Raw genomic sequence first — 26,420 nt, forward strand, 5'->3', positions numbered from 1 at the left:
GTGCAAATAAAGGCTTCCCCCGCCAGTAGTATTTTAAGGGGATGTTCCGACGTATGAATGACAAAACGCTCTGAAGCAGAAATGAGTGAGAGTTACTTAGACGAGTCCCATTTAGGTCAAAGTGTCTGCCGCATTAGCGGAAGGACAAGCGGCAGTTTGGGGACTTTTCTTCTACAAGGGGCTAAACGCGGCATTAATCACCGTAATGTTGCTCCAGTCAGCCCGTCGTCGCTTCTCTGCATAATATCCTAAAGTGAACAGCGCATCGGCATGCTAATTTATGTACTGCCGGCAGGGCTGCGCGGTACACTTTGAAAGAAGGGAAACACCTCATCAGCTCCAAATGTGCCTGGATGGGTTTGGAGGGGAAACTCTGAAAATGAATGGCACCACAAGCTAAAGATAGTAAACAAGTTGCCTTAGCTGCCGACGGACTTTTGGGCCATTTCGGTGCTGTGTGTCTCATTGTTCAATGTATTCAACTGCAACACACAGACAGAAAATGGAACTGAAACTACAGACAGAAAATAGCAAACAGGTAATCTAATATAAGAAAACTGATGAAACAATGAGCTACACTTGGACAAGGCACAAGTGGCTGAGCGAGGTGATTGGTCGATACGAGGAACCGGGCTGACGAGAACAAGTGGAAATGGAAAAAAAAAACAAATGAGAGGGCATGAACATGCAACCCACAAAAAAAAAAAAAAAAAGACTCTAGAATCTAAATAATAACAGATCACTGATCACAGAACTGTCACAACATATATATATATATATATATATATATATATATATATATATATATATATACATATATATATATACATATATATATATATATATATATATATATATATATATATACACACACACACACACACATATACACATTCACACAATATTAATGCAATTTTGATTTCATTTTTTAAAATTTTAAGTTTTTTCAAAAATTGTTCGACAGGTGTAACAATTTTTTTTTCAAATTTCTTTTCATTTCTTCCAAAATTTTTTCAAAATGTTTTTCTGATTTTTTTTTCATCCCTTCTGCTAGTATATCACATAATGTGGTATAGTTTTCCGCCCAACGATTTTTCTCATCAAAGGCATGGTAAGCGTCTTCACATATACAAACCCGCAGACGTTCGCTTGCTTTAAGACAACATCCCTTGAAGAAGAAGACACTTGTCTTCACGAGAGATGTTTTTTCTTTTTTTTTTTGCTATCCTTCAGATCAGCTGAAGCAGCAACAAAAGTAGCGGCGGCACTTCCCCTCAGCGCGATGACAATCATCGTTCCGACCGACGCGCGCCGCAGCGCCGCGCTGCGCAGGACAGCTTCAATCCGATGCCCACAAACCAACAGGGATGGGGTAGATTTAAAGAGGACGGACTTGGAATATTCCTGAGGAAATTGACAGTGGAAGGAAAATAATGACAATCTGATGGAGTCTTATCCTTCTTCACATCAGTGCTGGGGAACTTTATCATACTCGCACACGCATTCAGATTGGTCGAGGTATGATGAAATGGTTTTGTGAAGGTGACATTGCAGGAAGCATCGACGCCAGCCAGCGAGGAAATGAGGACGGAGTCTCGATGTTTTAACTCACTCGGGTTTTTAATAGGGCTGGGATCGGAATATCTTTTCTTTGCCCCCCGCCCCCCACAATTTAAAACAGTTCCCAGGTGTTTTAATGTCTGTCAAGTTTGTTTTTTTCACCTTAAACAAGAAGGTGTGTGTTGGATATTATGAACAGTTCAAAATAACAGTCAGTGTTAGCACAAAACCTTCAGGCTTCTGCTAGAAAGCAAAAAAATAAAAAATTACGTCGGGAAAAGCCTATTAGAACTGCTGGGAATGGGAAAATGAGAGTCAGCACACATATGCCACCAATATAAGTGACTTTGATTATCCCCAAATAGATTTAGTATGTTCTAGTAGGCTTTCCCTGACATTTTTAGATTACCTGCCACCATTTTTATGCGCCTCTAATCAACCCTAAATAAATTTTAAATGTTCTAGTAGGCTTTCCTGGCATTTTTACATTGACACACCTGCGACCATTTAAAATGACTCTTTGTAACACCAAATACATTTCAGATATTTGAGTTGGCTTGTCCTGACATTTTTATAATCGACAGACCTGCCACCATTTAAAGTGCCTCTGATTAACCCCAAATACATTACAGAAGTTCTAGTAGGCTTTCCTGACAATTTTTTTCGAGCAGTGCCGAACATACCGTGTGGAATTATGACCAAAAAGTCAACCTATACAGGGTACGCGGGAAAAAAATGGTGGTAGAATTTGTGTGGTTGCACAAAATAAATTCATCTATATCCAGATAAATTTTTTAGGGAGACGTTTAATCTACTTTTTGATGATTTTATTTCGTGCAACCACTGGACGAAATACAATTGAGTAAATGCGGCACACCATTTTTTTCAGCACACTTTTAATATCAATGTAAATATGTTGATTGATGAATTAATAACTATATAAAAAGAATCCGTTCTTATTTATGATTTATAGCACACAAAAATAACATTATTTGAGGGATAGCCCAACAAACACTAACAATAGCAATGTGTGACTAAACTTCTTCTCTGCTGAGTCCTTGTCTGATCTGTGATGTGTAAAGCATGATGCCGTTAAACTGTAGCGCCGTCAAAAAAAGTCAATATAATATGATATAAGGCCATAAGACCGCTCCACAAATCATGTCGCGTTCAAGGACGCGTCAGCTCCGGAGGCACTCCATCACCGGCGCAGCGACTTCTCCACGCGCAACTATTTGGAATAATTTACTCGAGCCGAGCGTACAGTGTATGAATCCATGCAAAGTGCTTAACAGTCGTCCGATGATGCATTGCGTCGCGCTGCCCACCAAAGCTCTATAAAATCATTTACCGCTCTGTAAATCTCTTTAATAGATGAAAAAGTGGGTGGGAAAAAAAATCAATACTAAAAACAAATACAAATCGGCGATGCACACACACACACACATGCTGTACTCATAATCCATGGCTCACTTTAGTTATGCGCGGATATAATTATACATTAACATAAAAGCTTTAAAAGCTTCAGGCCACTTTGTAACTTTATGGAAGATAAATTTGATAATAAAATGCGGTGTAGATTTAAAACAATGTTTTTTTCCCCCTGTTTTTTGGAACTTGGACTGGAGCTAATAAGTTATGTCGTACAAAAAAAAAAGTACGCCTTGCATAAAACATAAGGTGCTGGTAAAATATGTTGGTATAAATACTGTAAGTTGGCGTTCTGGGCCGTCGGGGGAAAACTTCCAAACTTGCACAATTAATGTAAATTTAGCTAGATGAGAGCAAATACGGTCTATGTGGTGGATTATTTACATAGAAAAATGTGCAGGTGTGATTTTGGGGTTACACCGTGCTATTTGATAGCCGTTCTATGGCTTCTATGGGCTGTATCGGTCAGACATATGGATATACGATCCAATCTCAGCTCCTCATTAAGATGCAGTAATAATAGTTGATCTTCACAGAGGATAAATAATAATGCCTTTGAGTATTGTTATATTATCTGTCTTAAGTGTTTCTCCACCATATGCTATTTGTTAGCCCGACTATGACGTTTCCTATTATGTTAGCATTAAGCTAACAGGCTTTAAGGCAAAGTTATGTTTTGGGTTTTTTTTAAACAAGACCCGTAATTGTCTTTGTTTTAAGTTTAGTTTGACAGTAAAATTCAACTTGGAGTGGCAAAAAACAGTTTGAATCCTCTTTCTTGAATTGTTGCTTGCTGTGAAGTGAGTTGAGTTCACTGCCACCATACAGCACCCATGTCAAATTTTTGCGAGCAAATCAAAGCAAACAAAAATGTTGTTTCACAAAAATGTGTAAGCCTGATCACTCCTATCTTAAGAACTATAAACAGAACGATTAGAAATAATCCATAGTCAAAAAAGTCCACAAAACAGGCACATGTGATAATTAAACTATTAGCACAATAGAGATTAACAGAGAGATTCCAACTAATAATCCCAAAAGCAAATTCCTGGTGAACTTTTCAAGCACTTTCATCCACTTGGAAGGCTTCACTCCTCTCCTTTTCCAACATACTCACGCTTCCATTCCTTCCATGAGTGCTGGACCTTTGGATGGCTCCACAAACATCATCTGGGAGTGTGACTAAGACAGCGACGGGGTCAAAATCCCCCTAATCGGATTTTATTTTTTTGGCGTTCAATTGTGATAATAAAGCCGCATCCCTCCCGATCGGGCCAATTTTCCAGCACGCCAGCTCCGTCTGTACACGCGCGGCGTCTAATGCTTCATCGTTATCAGGACTTTTTGGGCCCGAAGTGGCGGAGAACCTTGGAAATGTCTCAGTGTGAGGTCCGTGCTAAGCTAATACGGCTTAGCAGGAGACTGCAGATAGCGCAAGGCTGGTCATTTCAGAATCAACAACTATGCGCTTCTGTGTTTACAATGTTCGCATGGTGACGATAAAGTATAATTACGAGGAGGGGGAAAAAAAAAAAAGATGCACAATGAGACGATAACTCTCTGATGTGTCAGTTGGTGCGGAGAAGCTAAAAACTTAAGGTTTCACTTCAGTTTGCAACTTGGCTTAAAGCTTCCACTTCCTCGGCTTTAATTGCCGAAATTGGTGGCAGTAACCTCAATTCGACTCACTTCACAATAAGCAGCAGTAAATAGTGTGGATTCTTTTCCAAATAAAAGGTTTCACCATGATTAATGGTCATAGTTGAAGTTTACTGTCAAATAAACGTAAAACAATGAGAATTACACATTGTGTATTTATAAACAACAAAATAACGTTGCCAAAGAATGGCCCGCTAGCTTAATGCTAACATAATGGGAAACACCATTTACAACTGTTAGAATTGATAGTCATGGTTTTGGAACCCTTCAAGCAATGGACATTTTAACACATGTGGAATAACATGGACAGATACAGTAATCACAAGCATATATTCTTTATCCTCTTTGAGAAATTACCAATAAGACAGCAACTTACAGAGTCATTTGCGGCTGTTTAATTACTTATATTCAATGACTATATTATGCCCAATTCATGTAGTAATCTGGGTAATTCCAAAGGTTTCATACACTTTTTCCTGTAGCTGTATATTAGTCAAAGATATTGGGAAATATGGCTGGTTTTAACCACAAGGGGTTGATTTTTGTCAACATTTTCTCCAAGGAAAGCTTGTGTTCCTCTAGTAAGCCTTGGTACAAGATTTTTTGGGGGGGGAGTGCGTCTATACATCATCACAGCAGGGGAAGTGCAGCAGAAGGAATACAGTAGATCAACGAGGAGGAGCGCCTCATTATTTGGCTCTCGGGCTGATTAACACCTGCAAGGATGCCAAAAAATTTTTAAAAAAAGAGAAAAAAATTAGCCAGACAGGTTTTAAGACGGTGAGTGAATCACAGGTTGTGTCGAGAGAAGCCGTAAATAACTACGAGCGAATGTGAAATCATTAGCGTCGTTACAGTTTAGACGCTGTCCCTCAAAGGGAGCTATCGGGTCGACTCTCTCGAGCGAGCTGCTTTGAGAGAGATAAGGCGATTTGTCAACCAGAAACTATCGAAACTCTAAAATAATCATTTGCATGTGTGTAGGATTTTAAAGAAACTGGTGGTCTAATTTGACGATGCTTGGTGGGCACACAAAGAATAATCCAGCAAATTTACCATCCGATCACACAGGATCGGCAGAGGATTATTTTTATTATAATGGGGAGCACGGTGGAATCGTGGTTAGCCCATCTGCCTCACAGTTCTGAAGTTCTGGGTTTGAATCTCTTATACGACATACGTTATGTGGCCTAAAGAAATGATGACTGAATCAATCGCGCGCTTTTGACTGATATCCCCTGATATTTCTATTCCAATGGCCTGCAGCAAATTCTGTACATGGACGGACGGAAATTCCACTATAACTATTGACCATCGATCCGATCACAGAAACACAGAGCGGACTCTCTCTTCCACGCTTTCGAGACGCCAAAACATATTGGATGCATTTGTCACTTGCTTGTGGGCATTCAAGACCGCCGTTGCCATGGAAACCCAAGCAGTTATGGCCCATATTTCGCACACGGCACCTGAGTGCGGATGGATGGATAGAAAATGTAACCAAACATTTCGCAGGAAGAGTGGCCCTAACAAGATCTTTTGTGCCACAAGACTAGTGAACAACTGATTGGCGTGCAGGAAGATTGGAGGTGAAACATCTTTGCCAAACAAGAACTGTCCGGTTGACTTGATCCAACCTTTGCGAATTTACAGTAGGTGCACTGTTTCTTTCTTGAGACTTGTCATCAACTGTGAAGAAAGAAATAGAAAAAAATAATAATGATAGGCCCTTCTACAAGAGGAAAACATCTTGTCTCTGAATTGAGCTGGCTTCAGGTCGTCCTTCCTTGCCCACTCCAGTCCTTGAGCTCAAACACCACGTGTTGATGCACTCTCTTGGCAAATACACAAAAAAAAACCCAGCTGCATGCTAATATACACAACAGAATAATATCATCTCCCTGGTCTGGTGTGAAAATGTAACTTGTAGAGTCGCTGCCAATTTTGCTTTTCTGTTTTTGTCCACGTTTAACAGCTCCACAACAGCACAGCATGCAGAAGAAAAAGATTATCCTGAGACCCTGTTGCCAAAATGTTGCATAACGTGGTTAAAAAATGTGAAGCGATGTTGCTTGGCAAGAGAAAATGGCAGCTAAAATAAACACAAGCTCTCAGGGGATTTTGCTAAAAGAGAATAATGGTGACCATCGCAACCAGCCAAAAAATAATGAGCGCTAGCAGGCCGGTTGTCGGCCAAATAAGTCTATTTCCGGTAGTGGGAATTGTATAAACTGTATTTTACTTGAGTATTTATTTTTTATGGCCGATACTAAGCCCAGACAAAAAACGCTCGCTGGCTTCTAAAAGGAGCTGAGAGTTCTAAAAGGAGCGGTGCGTCGCGCTAGTGTCTATTAGCTTGTTTGTGCAACAGTGACGATGGAGTTATAAGACAGTGTTTTTGGATTGAATACGAAACACGTTCGCTTCAAAAGAGTACAAAATTCCTGAGAGTTATTGTCTGTCACACCCTGCACACGGCAGGCTCCACTAGTTAGCCTCAACGGCTAATCGGCTAGTTAGCCGTTTTGTTAACTGCTATGACAGGTAGGTGCCACTTGAGACAAGTTCACAACGCTTACATCTTGTTTAGTTTTAAAAATACATAAACTATTACATTTAGCTGCTCGACATGGTGCTTGAATTTGACTTTGAACGAGTCGGTTTCAAAGTGAAACTGTATGATTTGAAGAACAAAATGAGTAGTTGTCCCTGTAGTTGATTGAAAGGTGTCACTGAAAAACAACAAAAATAGCCACAGTTGTAATACTGTATAGGATATCAGCAGATTATGTTGTAGTGAACATTTTTTAAAAAAAAAAGTTCTTTAATGTGTTTTATGTTTGATCTTATGTATAACACTTTTGCTTTTACACCTGTGGTTGTTTTTAAAGTGGTCTAAAAAAAAGTTGATTTAAGTTAAGTTGGGAGAACTTTTGCCAACACTGTCTGTTTCTAGCCATTTAACAACCACAAATACAAATACAAAAAAAAAGTAATACAAAAAAGTGAATTTTATACTGTACTTCCTTTGGGCAGTTTTAACAAAAATCTATTGGTTTTTTTCGGGGTTGAAATGTCACATGGCAAAACAAAACAAAAAAAGGCAAAAACAGGAACTAATTTTAGAAAAAGAGATTTTGTACACAGGTCAAATGTTTGGGGTCATTACATTCACTGTATTTTTTATTCCCAACTGCTGTTTTTTTTCCCCAACCCACTTAACATGCAGCAGTTTCGCATAATTTGGCAAAAAAAAAAAGTTTTCAGGCTCCCAGTTGAAGTTTACTTATAAACATAAAACAAAGAGAATTACACATATTTTATTAAAAACAACCACACAACTTTGCCTTTTGCTATCTTAATACTTACACAAGGTGCAAAACGCCATAGAAGGGCTAACAAATAGCAACGTGGTGTGGTGTTAGAACCTTCTAAGCATTGGACATTTAACACAAACTGTGGAGCAACACACAGAAATAATATGACAATACTCACAGAGACATATTCTTTATCCTCTGGGAAAGATAAAACTACGGCTCGGCTTGTCTGGCACCACTGTATTACCAATGTGAATACGGTGTCTGTGTAGACTCGAACAGCACACTATTTTGACCTCTAAAGGCATCTACGGTTCTTAATGTGTTCTACTGATTGGTCGATCGGTATATAAAGTTAAAAGGTTTTAATGATTACCATGTCCCCTTTGATTGCTCTGTGCCCCCCCCCCCCCCACCCCTGGCATTTTAGGTCCAAGGCTCAAGGGTGTCCTTTTTGTTATTGGCGGCGCTGACCTCTACCTTCCCCTCTGGCACAGGGTCAATAATTCACAGCAGCAGAACCACGCCAGTGTCCCTCGTGAGCCTCCCCGACAACCAGGGAGAAAAAAATGAGTCCATTACCATGGCGGTGCCAGGTGATGGATTTCATGCTGGCTACAGAAGTGCAGGTAAAAAAAAAAAAACCTCAAAGTGACCTTCACAGCAAAGGCATCTTTATCAGACTCCCGTGGGAAAGTGTCAAAGGAGGGATGTCAGACTTGTTTGCTTTTTGTTGAGTATTGTCGCGCGTTACACAAGCTCGAGCCGAAAGCTGCGACAGTTCCCGCCGAGCGGCCTGGGTCGCTCCAGCTCACCGTGGTCCAGTTTAGGACCTAAACCACTTGTGTTATAAACACCAGTTACGTCAAGTTTATTGATAGAGCCCTAAATCACAAAAGACAGGGGAAGAGAGAGGAGAAGCGGCAGCAAAACAGGCCAAAATCCAAATGTCAAGGGCAGGGCAGGGCAGGGGAAGTTGCTTAACCAAATGCGAGAACGTACAGTTCCATCCTACCACGCTGCCAAACTATACGATAGAATAGAATTGTATTTATATAGCGCATGATTTCTGTTCCATTTTTCCAGGGATTATAGAGAGCAGTTTTCCAAGCGCAGGGTGTACGAGCCCTCACAGCTCATTCCCAGCAGCCGCCAGTGAGGCCGCATCTGCAGCGCTGAAGGCAGGATGGCAGCCGCGCAGGGTAGCACCAGCCCAAGCTGTTAGGCCTGCTGTCCCGTAATCCGTTCCAGAGGGGCGGCACAGCGAGAAGACCCAACGGAAGCCACACTCCGGGTCAAAGGATGCCATCAATACATGCGCTCGGAACATGTGCTCGGTCACAGCCGTTGGCCGCGCGCTAAATTGCCGTTTGTTTCTGCGGAGGTGGTAAAAGTACGAACGCGCTGTAGTTTCAGGAGAAGTAAAGATACTTGTGTCAACAAAACAAAAAAAGACTGAGTATTGACTCAACAACTTTACTAAAAAAAACAAGTAAAGATTCTGAAATGTACTTGAAATACAAATAATTGACAGTATATGCAGCATATATCCGTACTTTTGAGACTTCTTGGCATAACCCCCCCCCCCCAAAAAAACCTTCAACAATATTTGGTGTTGTGTGACGTTCTTTAACGTACGGCGAAGAGATCGTGAAGTTAGCGTCAATCAGCTAAGGAGTGCTCCGGAAGTGGCGTGAATTGGTTTCAAATAAGAGCGGGAACAGAAAGTATCATGTTAGCTGCTTGAGGAGCAAGTCAACGCAAACATTTTTTTTTTTTTTTCAAGAATATGTTCTATGCGAGCCCACTAGTTGAAACAGGGCATTCTGATAAACATTGCGTTTGTGGAATAAGTTTTAATACACTCATTTTTAGCCATCTCCGGGGGCGGCCATTTTGTCTTCTGTCAAAGAAAGTGACATCACAACTGCTCACAACAACCAATCACGGCTCAGATTCAGAAAACACGTCAGCCGCCGTGATTGATAAATCTGTCTGTTTGTATCCAAAAAAATATCGAACCGTGACACAAAAGTATTGAATCGAACCCAACCGTAAACTTTGTGTATTGTTGCACTCAGCTTCACCGCGCCAGCTTAACGACAGCTCGTATCTTTAAAAACCCAAAAGTCGGGTTAGCCTACTTGTACTTTGAGGCGCTACGCTACCTCACGAATGTGATGCATCATCGTCATTTTATATTTCCTGGTTCCTGTTCGTCCATTTTGCTGCTATCAAGGGTGAAAAACAAGCCTTTGACAAAGCAACAATTAAAAAGTACAGCTATCTCTTTTCAAGAGCAGTAAAGGTGAGATTTTTTTTTTTTCTTAAACTCACAAGTACAATAGTTTTGATCCCAGCTTGAGAACAGCTAGATATGTCCTGTTGTGTTTTCTATGAGGCGCTTCATCCTTTTGTCTTTGTGCGACGAAGCGTACTCGCGGGTCGGCGTTGCCAGGAGACCAGCAAAGCGGGCCGAGTGCGCTTGAGGGACAGGTGAGATGCGTCGCCAGGACAGGAGGCGTTATCGGGAGGGTGTGGGGGGGGGGGGGGGGGCAGCCCTCACCTCGCCGGAACGGTACAAGTGCCATTTGTCTCGTTTTCGCAGCGGCCGGCGTCAGCTGCCCTCAGCAGGCGGACGCACTCGAGTGTGCAGCTCCAGTCTGCCGCTTCCTCGGTGCCGCCCGCTTAGAAGTCGCTCCCGGGAACGCCAGCCGGCAAGCCGGGCCGGGCCAGGCCAGACGCGGCGCACGAGTCGGTCACCCTGCGCTCGCTTTTGTTCAAAAACTAAGCCTCATTTGCTTGCTTGACTTGCATGAACCTAACTTTTATTTGGTCAGACAGCTATTTTGTACATAACGGCATAAGATTAAGCTTCAAACTGACTTTTTTTTTTTTTTGGGTGACTGTGCTGATCTTACCTGACTCTTGTTGAAAACCTGAACTACAGTGCACTTACTTGCTCATTATGGTTTTATGTATCATAAATGTAATCGTTTATTGTCAAATAGATGAATTGATTGCTTGTGAAAAAAATACATGGGAAGACAATCTTGAATAAATAATTGTATATTAAAGCGCAATCATAATATGGGGGGGGGGGTTCAATTACATTCTTCACATTTGTTCACGATTGCCTATTATTATGTACAACTTAATTTTTCAAAGAGTTTTGTCTCGCAGGTAGCAGGATTTTGTACATAAAAGTGCAGGATTGAGTACAAAATGTATTTTTGGGGATTTATATACAGATTACATTACCCGGTACGTACATATTAAATGTTGTTTTATTTGTATGTAAATAATTTATTTGTCAAGCAGTCTGGTCTCGGAAATATTTAGTAGGATTTTGTACAGAAAAACAACAGATTAACTTCAAAAAATTAACTTCAGTTTGTTTTCTTTGCACATAACTTTTGTGATAGAGCTTGCTTTCATATCTTTTTCAGTCGGGTTTTCGAACAAAAAAAAAATCCAGGATTTAGTAGAGACATGATTTTTGGGGGATTCTAGTTACAATTTCCTACTAAATCCTTTGCCCCATGTTATGTTTACACTGTAATTTAAAGCCTATATTATTTTTCCATTCAATGTGACTTGTGATGCGATAGAAAAACAAACATTAGAGGTTAAGAAACACAACTGTGAAACATTTATAGCATGCTTAGTATTTTACAGCGTGTTTTATAGCCCATCTGTTGTATGTGCGTCAATTTACTGATATGTATGAATATCCTTAACATGCAATTAGTGTGAGTGTGTAGTTTATAAAAGTGGATTATTGGCTTGTGCGTCTGTTAAAATAAACCAGAAAAATGACAGAAATTTACATTTTAGTACTTTGGCGACATGTTCTCATGCACAAAAGGCACATAGATCATCTAATTAATCACTGGACAAAAAACATCTTTCTCCTCTAATCTTGGAATAATTAATGGAGCCTAATTTAAGCATGTGTTTTATGATTCATGGGCACATCCGTTAATGACAAGATAAGCACTTATAATATCCTTGTCTGTGTTTGTCATTAATCATAAAAGTCAAGGTCATATCGTGTGCTGTGATTCTGACAATGTCAACAATAGTCAGAATGCTCTAACAAATATAAGTCAAGATGAAAATGAAATCTAACATACTAGGATGTTTTTTTCAACACAAGGAAAAGTGTTCTTAGTTTTGTTTATAAATAAGGTAATACAATAAAGTAAGACTACTACTACTACTTTGTTAACTAAAAAACATGTTTTCTTTGTATTTTCCTATTATAGAAAACATTGAACATTAACTTTTTTTTCTAGATTAAAAAAGTGGAATAAATGTTCTTTTGAAACATTTTATAAACAGAAAATATATTTGGTTTAAAAACTTGAATGGTGGTTAAAAAAAATTTTGTTTTGTTTTGTTTTTTCACCAAAAAGTAAAAAGAACATGGGAAATATTGTGGCTGTTTCTCTGTCATCATATTGCAAAATGTACAGGAAAAACAAGCAAATCATCTTTTTGTTTGTCATAGATTTTGAGTTGTGGCAAAAAAAAGATCTTTCTTCAGCTATGTTTACAAAACAAAAAGAGAAACATTTTTGTTGATTTGCAAAAACATGGATTTTGGGGGTGTTTATCAAATTGACAAAATGTAAGCGAGACGCAACAAAACATGACAATTTCTTGGTCCGGCCATTAAGAGGTTAAACATTTTTTTTACTAAAAATAAAGACAAAATGAGAACATTTTACCCCAAAAACTGACCATACATACTTTTGTTGAGTAAAAAAACATTGTTTTGTTCATGGTACTTAAAAAAATATGGAAAACATATTGGTTGGTTTTCCAGATTTAAAAAAAAAAAAAGTTTTTTTTTAAGGGATTTTTTTTATTTTTTTATTCTAGGAATGCATTTTAGATTGCTCTCACAATTTAAGTTAGAGTTATGTGCATCTCCTACCAGCTAATCTATTCCATGAGAAACAGCATCCTCTAAAGGTGCAATGATCACTTGGTGAGGAAGTGCTTCCTCCATGAGTGAAAATACAATCCTTGCTGCCTATGTGGGCACGCAAGCGCTTCACAGTACAATGGTGCCAAACCAAAATGTTTTACTTTTTTCTAAATAGCAACCTCTAACATTCTGCTTTATAGAAAATATAATTATATTAACTTCCCTTGATTTCCATTTCCCATTAGGCCACTGAGGTGCCTATAATGAGCTTTGGTGTTACGACATTTAAACAGACAGGTCCATTACAGCCTCTCATAACTTATAAAGGTTGTTCTCAGTTAGAGATAAATGTCAGCAAACGTTGCCCGGGCTTTTCTCAGAAGCCGCAGACGAGATGCTCAACACTGATATTTACGTGGGGATGAACAACGGCGAGAAAGCGCGGCCTGACGGGAAAGACAAATGTCAATCACGAGTGCTTTTGTACCGACCATTAGAGTGCTTTTATAATATAGTACCAAATAATTTTTGCTTTTGTTGTTTATTGTATATGAAGGTTAGATACAACTGAAGTGTACTAACAAATATATTTTAAAAAAAAGTTGAAGTCACTAACATTATGCACAGCATGAACACACAATTCAGTGATTCTTTCACATACCACTAGAGGGAGCCCACATTGCACTAGTGGTACTCGCTCCATACTGAGAATCATTGGCTTAGCTATCAACTTGGGATATCGACCAAGACTGTCGCAAAAAAAAATTGAGTAATGATGCCACTAAAGGTTTATAATTGCCTGCAGGTGCCAAGGGATGACGCCAAAGCACTAGTTTTCGCAGCTTCAGCCTGTCTAACAGAAGCTCCTCACCTCACTTCAACCCATTTCCTTGGCACCAAGAAGCCATAAGATGGTGCCTAAGTATTACTTTACTATGAGACAGGGCTTTGGCACCAAAGCACTACTTTTCTATTAGACTGGCTCAGGCTTGTCTAAAAAGCTCCTCCCCTCACTTCAACATATTTCCTTCCACCAAAAAGCCACAAGATGTCACCAAAGTGCTACATTACTGTACTATTAGACAAGAGTTTGACGCCAAAGTACTACTTTTCTATTATGCAGTGCTTTGGCCTGTCTAATCGAAGCTCCTCCCCTCAATTCAACATAGCTCCTTGGCGCCACTTTACTAAATTGTTCCACTTTACCTTTACACAGGGTTACTTGTATATTAGACAGGGCTTTGGCCTATATATAGTTCCCCAATATGCCACCATAGCACAACTTTACTAGTAAAGCCCTGTCTAATAGGAGCTCCTGCCTTCACCTCAACATAATTTCTTGGCACCAAAGCACTACATTTTTGTTAGACAGGGCGTTGGCCTGTCTAATAGAAGCACCTCCACTTGGTGGAGGTAATTAATTAGCTATTTTTAAACACCTCCTCCTCTTCTGCGCCACTGACAAGGGCTATAAACCAAAGCGGAACTCAGCCCGGTGCCATTAATCCCGACAGAACCCGAGGCGCGACTCTGTTCGCGTGCACAGCCCTCCCCAAAAAAACATGAGGGATGAGTGGAGGGAAGAAGGCAAGGAGGCCAATTTACGTGTTAGCCCCCCAGCAGCAGCACGAGCAGGAGGACGGGTGGCCACTTCATTCTGTGCAAGCGCATCATTATATGCACCATTTACTAGATGCCCATTTAACAGGCAATAATTAGACCCCCCCCCGCGCCCCCAAAAAAAGGCAAAGATGGGAAGTGCCTACAAGGGTCGACTGCCACAACATTAGGATCCCCCCATACATATCCATGCTAGCAAGATTTTAATGTAGCCTCACTTCAGCCTCCGCCCCCTCTCATCTCTGCCCAAGGCAGCTACATTGCTAGCATGACTTATTCATGATCAAGTATTGCCAAACATGAAATGTGACCGGTTAAATGTTGTATTTTTTTGGAAATGTGCAATCTATTAAGACAAGAGGCGATCAACTTACCTGATGACCTGTCAGGAATGGTCATTTCTAGCTTAATAAAAATATAATTGTCAGGTCATTCAGGCAGTTTTTACATATGACAAAAATGTTTTGTTTTATCACAGCTAACTCTCTTAACTCCAATTTTGACTGGAGTTATTAAAAAAAAAAAAAAAAAAAAATCAAGTCAACACACACGGCAGCCCGTTTATGTGAGTAGCCCAGCAATGGACGAGAGACAACCTTCTTTTACAACCTTTCTGTGGCGGACATCATATTTTGGTTTTACATCCGAGTGGGTTTCAATAGGTAACGTTCCACTGTGGGACTTTTATGTTTCACAGCAGACACAATCCCTTGTGGCTCAACTGAGTTGCTTCGTTTTAATAGTGTCCATCCATTTCATTTCTTTTTCCCAGGGAACTTTTACCAGTCCATCACACGCCGCACGGCTCACGGCGTCCATTCTCCTGAGCAGGGAGCAGATAATAAGCGCATAGACGCACACGCGCGCGCATACTGTATATACGGTCGCTGTTGTCTGGCGGGCCAAAGACGGCGCGCTCTGGCAGCCTTGAGGAGCAGATGTTGAATCCTCTCTGCCTTTAAGGAGGTTTTAATGGCGTAATTTATAGGAGATATAAAGTGAAATAGGTCATCATCAGCTCTCAGCTCCGTGCTGAAATGTGTGTGTGGACTTTGCAGACGAGGGCCGTTATCCCTGGAGCCGAGCGCTACCCGAGGAGTTAAATGGCCTGAGGGACACGGCGGCTCACTGTGCTCCAAGTGCTTCATTTATGACCCGAGCACTGACGTCGAGAGGCGACGGGCCTTTAGGTGACTCGCCGTCGCACAGTGGAATCTTCAAAAGCAGCAGATGGACTAAAGTCTAGACAATCTGACAATTTGAACAAATCAGGCCCTTAAAGCGGAAGTCAACCCAAACGTTTTTTTTTTCAAGAATATTTTCCCAGTAGGAAAATTCTGGTTGATTTTGCATTTGTTAAGCAGCAAAATGCACTCGTTTTTAGCCATCTCTGGGGGGCGGCCATTTTGTCTTCTGTCGACTGAAAATGACATCACAACTACTCACAACGACTAATCACGGCTGACCTGTTTTCTGAATCTGAGCCGTGATTGGTCGTTGTGAGCAGTTGTGATGTCATTTTCAGTCGACAGAAGACAAAACGGACGCCCCCAGAGATGGTTAAAACGAGTGCATTAACACTTATTCCTCAAACGCAATATTAACCAGAATGGCGTGTTTCAACTAGTGGGCCTGCTGGGAACATATTTCTTGAAAAAAAAATATGATTGGAAAACCGCCTTCTCCTCATTTGCATCCCACACAGATCCTGCAGGTCGATTCCAAATGAGGGATGGATGAGATAGTAGCGGGGCACATAAGGACAAGCAAGAATTCATACTCACATTCACACCTATACGAAGTTTTGAGTCTAAAATTAACTTAAACTGATTATTTTGAACTTGTCTGTATAGTATAAAACTCATAAAATCACAATCACTTGGAGCTATTGCATGATCATAAATGATGAGCCGCGATATAGTAGAGGAATACTTTAACAGCAATTCCGTCCTTGTCCCTGGCTGTGACACCAAGCCAACCTCTGGCTCACTTGTTTTGTGAGCCATTGGTGGTGTCCACCATCAGTGTCAGGCCGAGATGATGGAGCCATTAATAGAAAAAAAAAAAACTTTATTATATGGCCGCGGCCCTGAGAATGGAAAATTGGGACTGGCTGGCTGGATCACTGAACAAACTCCCGTCAGCTATAATTTATAGTCAAAGGTGTGTGTGTGAATGTGCAGAAGGCTAATGAAAAACAAATTACATTTCAAAGCGACTATACTTAATACTGTAGTCATGAATTTGATTTAAATTTGGGTGTGCATCACAGCAGCAGAAATAAAAAAGAATAAATAAAAAAACATGGGTGGATGGAATTGCCTTGGTCATTTTGAGTCCCACTCTGTCCCACTGTTTTACGGTGTTCAACAGGATTCAATTTTAGGGCCCCTGCTGTTTCTGTTGTTCAGGCTTCATCTGGGTTTCATTTTAAGAAAGCATGGTATGTCTTTTCACTAATATGCAGATGATCCATGTCCACCAAGGAAAAAGGATGCATTCTCCTTAAGGTCACTTTTGTTGTGCCTTGATGAAAATCAAGGCCTGGATGGCATTGAAAATCCAACAAAAAAAAAAAAAAGAATTTACGGTATTTCGTCTCAACGGGCCTTGTAAAACCCACCCTGTTGACTTGTGCACCGTGACATCTTGCGAAATGTGGATAAAAACCTGATACGCGTCAGCTATAGTCCACTATCAGAACGCTAACATTTAATGTCAAACGCTATAAACGCTACAAATAAATTATCATAAATGTTGTTTTCATCTTTTATTGTTTGTAACTTCTTTTAGTATTATTTTAGCTTATGATTTGTATTCGTGTACAACACTTTGCTTCAGCTATGGTTGTTTTTAAAGTGCTTTGTAAATGTTGATTTGAGGGTTCACCATCTACCATCAACATAAATGGGTTGTCCTGACCAGCATGGCAAACCACATTGAAGGAGAAAAAAAAAAAAAAAAAAAAAAAAAAAAAACAGCCACAACAAATCAAATCAACAACCATTTATTTACATTACCGCCGGCTTTAAGTAGATTGTCCAGAAGTCTGTGCGGCCATCTACTCGCAGTAATGAAGATAAATACAACATTAGAAAGCCTGTCCACTTATCTTGATATGGATCACCACTAAGTTGTACACTTTCAAAGATAAGCACCTCAAGTTAATGTTGGATTTTTGTGCTAAAGATTCAAGCATTGTTAATTAATGAATTAAAATACAGTATCCGCTGAGAACGGCATGTGCTAAATGTGATTTTAAATTCTTTATGCTCTACAGTTGAGAGCAGACTTAAAACCGAAAAGAAAAAATCGGATTCATGACTACGGTTTGATCACATTTTCTTGATCAAAAATGTAAAAAAATAATGATTATTAATTCATACATAAATGTTAAGCTTATTTCTGATTAGTTTCGTATGGCAGAAAATACAAAGGGATACCCACAAAATATCATACCTAAAATCCTTACAACTTACTGTGCGGATCGATAAGGATTTTTTTTTAGGTATGTGCCAATTCTGATATTTAGCAGAATAAAATCGGATAGCTGATTTAAAAAAAAAAATACATAATGAATAAAAAAAAATGTACATGATCCCTGATTGTTTACAACAATGAAGTTATTAATTACAGGCAGGGTCTTTTATTGCATTCCACTAGTAGTAAACCATGAATGTGTGGAAATTATGGTACAGTACATAAAAAGAATCCTACAGTATTCTCCTCAACTAGCTCCTGATAAACATTTCAATAAATTTGCAGCCCAACACCAATTTCCTTGGTACGTCGTATCCTCCAGCAACACGCTAGCACAGAACACGGAGTGGAACATATGGTGCGTGCAGGTCCAGTGCACCGAAGGGTCCCATCACTTGAAAATGGGCTCCATTAGGGCCTCTCAGTGGGCAAACTCACCAACGCGCTTGACGACCCCCCCCGCAAAAAAAAACTGCTTTTGTTGTGCCACACCTCTATTGCCCTCCGGTTACGTTCCGATTTACATACAAATTGATCTTGAGGTAAATCAGATGTCATTTTTTTCTGCGGGTCACGGGGAACACGCTGAGATAATGAAATCAGAGTCCGCTGAGTGCTACACTTGCAAAGCTACCAGATGGGTCTCTCTCGCTCTCTCTCTAGCGCTGTAATGCGGCGCGACCGCGGCTGGGTGCACACGAGCGTCGGTGCAAGGTGTCAAAATTGACATAACCTGCGTTCGTTTCTCCAACGACAAAATGAACGCCCGTGCTCGTGTGTGACCATTCCTTTTGACAGCTGCATGTACTCCGCACGCTTCAATTTGCTCGGTGGCCAGCGCACGCGTTTTAAATTCATCCCGTGTGATTTATTGCGGTGGATGAGTGGCCGGCGATCTGGCTAACAGTTTCGAGGTTCGGGGTTCCAATTTCGGCTCCGGCCTTCGTGCGTAGAGTTTGTTGGGTTTTGTCCAGCTTTACTTTATTAGACAATACTTAGTGATCTTATTTTTATCTTGCATTCGACTAATACGCCTTATAGTAACAGAAAAAACAAATAAAATAATAAAAATAAATAAAAAATAAACTAAAACAAAGCATTTTTCGAACAAATAAAAACTACTATAATCCAACAAACTTGCTATAAAAACTAACTGAATTTTAAAATCCAAAGTCAAAACGAAATTTAAAAAATGCAAAAGTATTCCTGGTCGGTGGGTGCTGGAGAGCATTCCAGCACGTGCCCCGCTTCTCTCGCCAAAAGTCACCTGTGATGGGGCACAAGCTCACCTGCGACTCAAATGCGGTATTATAGCAAGTGGATGGATAGATGATTAATTGAATGCAAAATTTCCTCAAGTGAAGTTCCCCTCCTCCAACGGATTCCTCCATGCGAGCCCAGCCCCATTCTCTTTCAACAAAAGAAACGACAGACAGTTGGGGCGCCTGACAAACGACGGAGCCGAAGGGGTGACAATTAGAAGGACAAGAACCTGATGGTGCGTTACATCCCATTAATTCTGTCTGGGGATGAATTAAAAAGCAGCGCAATGTACGAGCAATGTTACTTTTGGCGGGACAAGGCGAGCGCCTATTCGGGACTGACAGGTGATTAGCGTTGGTAAAAGACAAAAGATTCATCACTTGTTCTTATTTTCAGTTAGCCACAATACAAGCAAGCACAATTTGTCCTCTTTTATTTCCAAATGATTCTCTACGGTTTTAACATCATTTTTGAGGCATTATTCTCAATTGGCTTCACACCGTAATGCCCTCACATATGGGCAAGGAGAGCCACAGTTGCCCTTGCACTTTCAGCTCTTTTTGAAACGGGACAACCGTACTCATTTGGCAAACTTCTACAAGGGAAATGATCCCGATTCAGAAGTAGGTATGTTTAACGGATGAGCCACACCAAATTGTAAAGGGGGGGGTGGACCACACACACCGCAGGATCAATCGCTCAGGATAATCTTTTAGAGGGACGAGATAATCGGGTGGAGTCTTTCATACATGCTCATAAACATTTCTCTGAAATCCTCTCCCATTCTTGGCACCTCGTGGACAATCAAAACAATGAAAAGATATTCCGTTGGGAAAATGATCCAAAATTGGCCCGATTATCGGTCTGCGTGTACACTGCTTCACATTTACCATAGTCGGCCCTGATCGTATTTTGAGCATACCGGGAAGAAAATATTACTCATAACACACCCCACACCGGCAGGATAATCACTCCGGATAAAATGTTATAGATATTCAATAATCAGGCCTTTGCCGTCTTTGATGAGAAAGGGGGGGTGGAAATGATCAATATTAGCCCAGTTATGCTTATGTAGATAACGTCATATGGACTGTTTTACGAGCAGATTGAGAAGAAACAGGCCCAACACCACAGGATAATCGCTCAGGACAATCTTTTATAGACATGCTGTATTCAAGCCATTGTTGAGTTTGATCAGGATGGGGGAGAAATGCTAAAATATAAAGATAATTACTGGAATGCGTGTAACCTGGCTCAGGGTAGTCTTTGGAATCGGGTAGTTTGGGGATTAATCGCAATTGGTGGGAAAATGTTGAAATTAGGCCTGATTATTGGTATGTGTGTAGCCCAATTTAGCTAGGATACTGATACTAAAGCGGAGCATTATAACAATATATATATTTTTTAAATTCTAGTCCCATGCCAACCATTATTTAACCTTTCAGGAATAAAAGTGCTTTAAGATTCTTTTCAAACTTTTACCCCCCGGCTCTTATTAATCATGCTAGCGCTCCATGTTGGTAGCGGGAACTTTTTGCTCTCCTTGGCGTTTCGTTCGATTGCCATACGGCGTCTTCGGCGTTGGGAAGCAATCTCATGCATACAAGAGTTATTTAAGTAAAGCAGCGTGCGGCCCAGGTGGGGAGGAGACGGCGCTATTGTTCCATTTCAAGGCTGTCAGTCTGACGGATGACTTTGGGGCCTCACATCATTCCTCACTTTCTTTTTGCTTGTATTTATGATTTGAAAGAGAGGAATTACAACGCAGACAGTCTGCCGCGTTTTACGTCGAAATCCTCTTCTTTTTCTCCCCCCCCCACGCCTGCTTCAGGTGGCCCGTGTGAATTTGCACGCTACAAAAGACTGTTGTTATTCTCTCTTTGTGCTGCTAATCCATTTATCATGCTTATTCAACTTACAGGTTCAGGTGCAAAGATTTAAAGCCATGCACTTTCATCCTGGCAATTTTTCTATACAGCCCTCACATGCTCTAGACAAGCTGTTTGGAGACACCAAATTCTGTTTATTGCCTTTTAAAAAGACGGCAAAGCCGGGACTGACAGTGACTTGCTGGTTAATAGCTCGCAGCACATCATGGATATGCAAAGACAGCATGCAAATAAGACCCCCGCAGGTTTTGAACATTATAAGGATGATGTCAAGGGAAAAACGTGAACCCTTTAATAGACGAGAAGAGACTTTGAGAATAATGAGGGATATGATTTATCAAAGCAAGGAGTCAGTTCAAATACAAGGTGATGGCTGCTTATAGTGTCTGCCTATTTCTCCTTAGGCGAGGTCATATATACACACACACACACAGGAACAGGCAGTTATCATCGCTCTCGTGCAACTGGCGCCCCCGACAACAGACACCTTGCTTTGTCTCATTTCAAAGTGATAATGAAATATTAAAGAGAGATCATGGTCTATTTTATTATCTTTACATTAAAACAAGAGGCATCTGGTAAGCAGAGATGGGCATTCCGTCCCAGTGACGGAATGTCCTGGACGCACGCCCAATTTGTGGACGGACGGACAGAGTCTTAAAAAAGGACGGACAAAGCAAGGAAGGAAGTGGATTTTCATCCTTCCCTCTATTTGTCCCCAACTGGGTCAAGTACCGACTTAATGTGTTATGTTGGGTTCTATTAAAAAGCAAGACCACTGTTCTCTACCGCGATACCCCGGAGCCGCCCTTATTAACTGACTGCACAACACTTCATGTGCGCTCCCTGCAGTAACATTGCACAGGCATAGTCTGCCCTCCAGTGGTTCAACATATGTAATACCATGGATTATGCCACATATTTTCAAGAAATACGTTCCCAGCAGGCCCACTAGTTGAAACACGACATTCTGATTAATTTTGCGTTTGTGGAATACAAGTTAAGCAGCAAAATGTACTCGTTTTTAGCCATCTCTGCGGCGGCCATTTTGTCTTCTGTCGAGTGAAAATGACATCACAACTGCTCACAACGACCAATCACGGCTGACCTGTTTTGTGAATCTGAGCCGTTCTCCGGGTTCTCAGCTTTTTACGGGTTTTATTTCTAGTAGAATGACATAGTTTGATTTGGGATGAATCATGCGCATCTTTGCCACCGACTGCATCAGTCATGACTGACGCGTATTGTTTTAACTGTCATTTTTACACTTGCATGTTGAAATGTTACCGTAAACACTGCCTGTAGAGTCAGTAAAGGTTTCATGATGGCACTGTGTCGTCCGTTAGACTCTAAACGTGAGCAAATCCGATTTATTGATCATTTTCACCCCGTTTGGAAGCTTTGCGGCAAATGTCTGCAGTTGAACGAGTCACTCTATCTTCCTTCTTCATGATATTGCCGTGAGCTGACAAGGGAGCTCATAATGGCCGAGTACATTATTCTCCTCTTGGTGGGCACCAGGCACTCTCTCTGGTCTCTGGCCACTCCCGATGCGATGGGTCGTATAAATCAAAAGACCAATAACAAAAAAGGACCATGGTGCTTCAATGGGACCGGGCTGTGCCACCGGGGAGGCCGTCGGACCAATGGCGGCGCAGCCCGGGTGTAATAAATTGAACGCAAATTACCCGACTTGATTGGGTTCATGATCTGTGGACTTGAGTGTTAAGAGCCTCCAGTAAAAAGGTCTGGCAAATGGGACACAGTGATTTCCAGCACTGCTTAATGCAGTTGTAAAGATCGGAGGAAAAGAAGATGGGAGATGTCGAGGGAAAGCAGCGAGTCGGAGTTGACGAGGCGGGGCGACTGCGCTGGACTTAATGCCACTATAAAAAGTATGGTACATTTTATTGCCGTCACTATTCTCTGTGACTCAATAGGATTCATTACTATTAGTCTATTTTTTGAAGATGATAAAGAATATACACCTGTTAGTATTCTACCATCTGTCTACATGTGTTGCTCCACCATTTGTGTGCAAAAATCCATTTGCATCTTTATTTTTTTTTAAGACATTCAACACACTTTCCTATTGTTGCTGTCCAATAAAAAGCATTTTTTTTCCACATTTTGTGCAATTTTTTTTTTCCCATTCAAAATACAAAAAAAGCACATTTTGGATTTTAAAAACAATTTTCCTTTATGTGTATTTGATTAAAGAGATTTTTTTAAGTCAAACAAATCGCACATAATTAGGTGATATTTTTTTTTGTACAGGAACGATAACTATTCTTTTTAATGGGAACAAAAAAAATGGGGTACCCCGCTTTTTGTTGAAAAGCAATGTTTTGTTTCGGGTAAAAATAAATACTCACACAGTATATTGTTTTTAATCTGAAACAAAAACGTTTTATGTTGTTTTCCAATGATGATAAAAATGTCGGACGGTGATGATAGCGAAATACTTTGGTCAGAAAATTACAATACAGCATTGTTTTTTTTTTCCAGATAAAATATTTCTGAGATACATGCATTTTGTTGGAAAGCAATTGTATACTATATTATACTGGTCATTTTAAAATATATATACACACACTACATTTTCTTTTTTTTTTTTTTAATCAATTGTCGTCATCGCAAAAAAAGTCTAAACAAAGCCAAAATTGAGCTGAACATAAGCAGCCGAACGTGCTGCGTGAAGACAACAATCTGCTGACACTCAACATCTGGACACATCAGGCAAACAGCACGCTGTCCACAAACAGCCAGCAGCAGACGGGCCGAGCCAAAACAACATCACTGTCATTACAAAAGGTCGCTTGCAATTCATGACGGCTCGCTAAATTTGAAACGACGCATTTAATGTCGTGATGACATCACGAGTGTCCCATGTACATCTTGCTTTTAAAAACTATCAAATAAACTATATCGATGAGATGTTTTCTTTTCTCGGGAGGTTTTCCGCAAACGACATCATTATTCCATATGACGATAATTAACCTCTTCAGTGAACACGTTTCGGTTGCACAACTCCCCCGTGTGTTTGTGTGTGAAGGTCATTTGGCGCCCCTCCTCTCTATTTGGCAGCACTCTCTATAAATCACAGTGGAAATGGCATGATGGGTATTCATGAAGGCAGCTCCTGCCTCCTGGTCTTTCCCGCAAACAGCCCCACTTCTTCACGTCACTCGTAAGCCGCACAGATGTGTCCAATAAATAACGCCACATATGGACAACATCATCTATTACATTGCGCCGGTAGTAGATCTGCCGTGTCTTTATTTTTCTGCACCCGACAATCTTGACATTTTAATGAAGTCAATGGAAGTACAGAGATACCTTGACTTGTAAGTTGAAATCATGTTGTGACCTCCCTCGCGGCGCAAAGTATCTACCCCATTGAAATGAATGGGAATGCCATTAATTCGTTCAAGCCTCCCAAAAGATTTTGGCAGTTTTTTTAATAAGAAAAACGGCACTCGATGATACTGCACTGCTTTCTGTGGCATAAAAAGCAGGATTACGGAGGATTTAACATTGACTTAATTTTGAGAAAAAAACTACGCTGTGTTGGAAATTCTTCCTCTTGTCACTCTTTTTCTTTCAACTATTGTGAAACAATAGTGTGTTGCCACCTCATGGCAGACAGCAGAATTACACCCAAAAAAAAGATGGAAAATTGTACCAAAATAAATCTGTGAAATAGCGGGACTGCGAACCCGGAACAAACAATGGAAGTGGATTTACTGTACACTACACAGCGGTAGTGTTTACTCATATTTTACGTATCATCACTGTCAGGCAGAATCCCATCCCCCCAACCACCTCTAAAAATTACAACCTTTCATGAAATTAAAATAAACTGGCACCAGCCATCATCATTACGCTATCATATACCATCTGTTGCACACTCACACTCACAAGTTCACAGCTATGAGCGATACATTCGATAGGCCTACAAAAATGAGCTTACTGAACCGGTTTAAAGGTGGAAATGAATCTGCACAAACTCACCTCAGGATGTCTGATGCTACTTGTGGCCAACGATGGCACGCTCTGAGCAGATATTTGGAATTTCGCTCTTCATTCGCTGTACTCTTTGATTTGAACAAAACAAGGCTTCTCCAGTGTTTCTAGCCTCACTATCATCCCTCGTTATTGTCTAAACAACATACAGGTGTTCACTACAGGCAACAATTACACCGCACGGCTTGCTTACTCAGAATGAGGAAATGGGCGGAGCTTTTCACTTCTATGACATTATGAGAGTTCGAGAACATTTATAGATTGGTTTGATAGATGGACTGGTAGAAGGACAGACAGACGGATTCAGAAATTCATCATATTAACAAAAAGTCCCCAAAATCTCATAGTTTTCATTGAGCAGATGTACCTAATGTTGTGTCCGGTGAGTTTGTTCTCCTATATACACATTTTTCTCGGCTAATCCACTAAGGTTTGTGCATGGATCATAACACACTACAAATTAAAAAATGTATATTAAACCTTTCCGTATTGTTTATTTTACTGAACACAACAGAAACAAGAAAGGCTGAACGGCATCGACTTGTTCACCTGCTCATGCAGACTGCATTTGACGTGTGTGCACGTGTACGTGTGCCCGTGCGTCCGTCCGTCTCTGTCAATAACGTGCCGGTGGAGGCGATGGTACCGGTGAGAAAGGCGGGTTCGGCCCCGAGGCGATGACAAAGCGATCAAAGTCTGTGTCACATATAAATTGCTTTGACCTTTTTTTTTTCTTCTTTTTCTTTCTCGCAGAGAGACTCGTGGTCGGGTGGCGACGAGGGACGTTGTAGCCAACTGGAAAGAGTGCTCGAGTCTGCAAAAAACATGAGCGAATGGCAAATGAAGAAATTAACAGTGCTGCTTGTCCTTTACCGGGTCAAAAAAACTACCCTCTTCCATCATAACGATGCTTTGACAATTTAGCATTACTTTCACGCTAGCTAATGCTATGGCCTATATGGTCTATATTAGCATAATAAACACGGGGGAAACTGCAATAGTATTTGTCATTTGATTCCATGCAAGGGAGAGAAGACATTTGAAATTCTTGCAGGCTGATTAGCCGAACCACAGTGGGGGGCATTTGAAGAACTGGTGACCGAATTTATCATTTTTTTCAAGATACAAGCAGTCATTCACTGATTTAGCTTAATGCTAACAAACAATGCAAAACACAATTGGTGGGCTAACGAATAGCATTGGTGTTGTGGTGTTATAAGCAACAGATATTTGTACATG

The 26,420-nt window shown here is 40.7% G+C and overlaps 1 protein-coding gene and 2 long non-coding RNA genes across 3 annotated transcripts in view; 2 read left to right on the plus strand and 1 right to left on the minus strand.

Annotated features, from left to right (window-relative positions):
• Positions 1-25,342, minus strand: part of unc5cb (unc-5 netrin receptor Cb) — a 193,260-nt gene extending 167,918 nt beyond the window's left edge. Inside the window, exon 1 of the mRNA XM_086053437.1 lies at positions 25,170-25,342. The gene's annotated coding sequence lies outside the window, so the exon portion shown is untranslated. The remainder of the gene's footprint in view (positions 1-25,169) is intronic.
• LOC147135596 (uncharacterized) lies at positions 10,196-10,794 on the plus strand. The gene is made up of 3 exons (XR_015089755.1): positions 10,196-10,275; positions 10,401-10,463; positions 10,576-10,794. It is a non-coding gene; the product is annotated as an uncharacterized LOC147135596 (long non-coding RNA).
• A 50-nt stretch (positions 25,343-25,392) lies between the features above and the next one.
• LOC147135597 (uncharacterized) lies at positions 25,393-26,179 on the plus strand. The gene is made up of 3 exons (XR_015089842.1): positions 25,393-25,563; positions 25,696-25,829; positions 25,935-26,179. It is a non-coding gene; the product is annotated as an uncharacterized LOC147135597 (long non-coding RNA).
• Positions 26,180-26,420: the final 241 nt, after the last annotated feature.

The sequence above is a fragment of the Filicampus tigris genome, chromosome 15 (assembly GCF_054856515.1).
Source record: "Filicampus tigris isolate MCC_2025a chromosome 15, RoL_Ftig_1.0, whole genome shotgun sequence".
In the NCBI taxonomy this organism is placed as follows: domain Eukaryota; kingdom Metazoa; phylum Chordata; class Actinopteri; order Syngnathiformes; family Syngnathidae; genus Filicampus; species Filicampus tigris.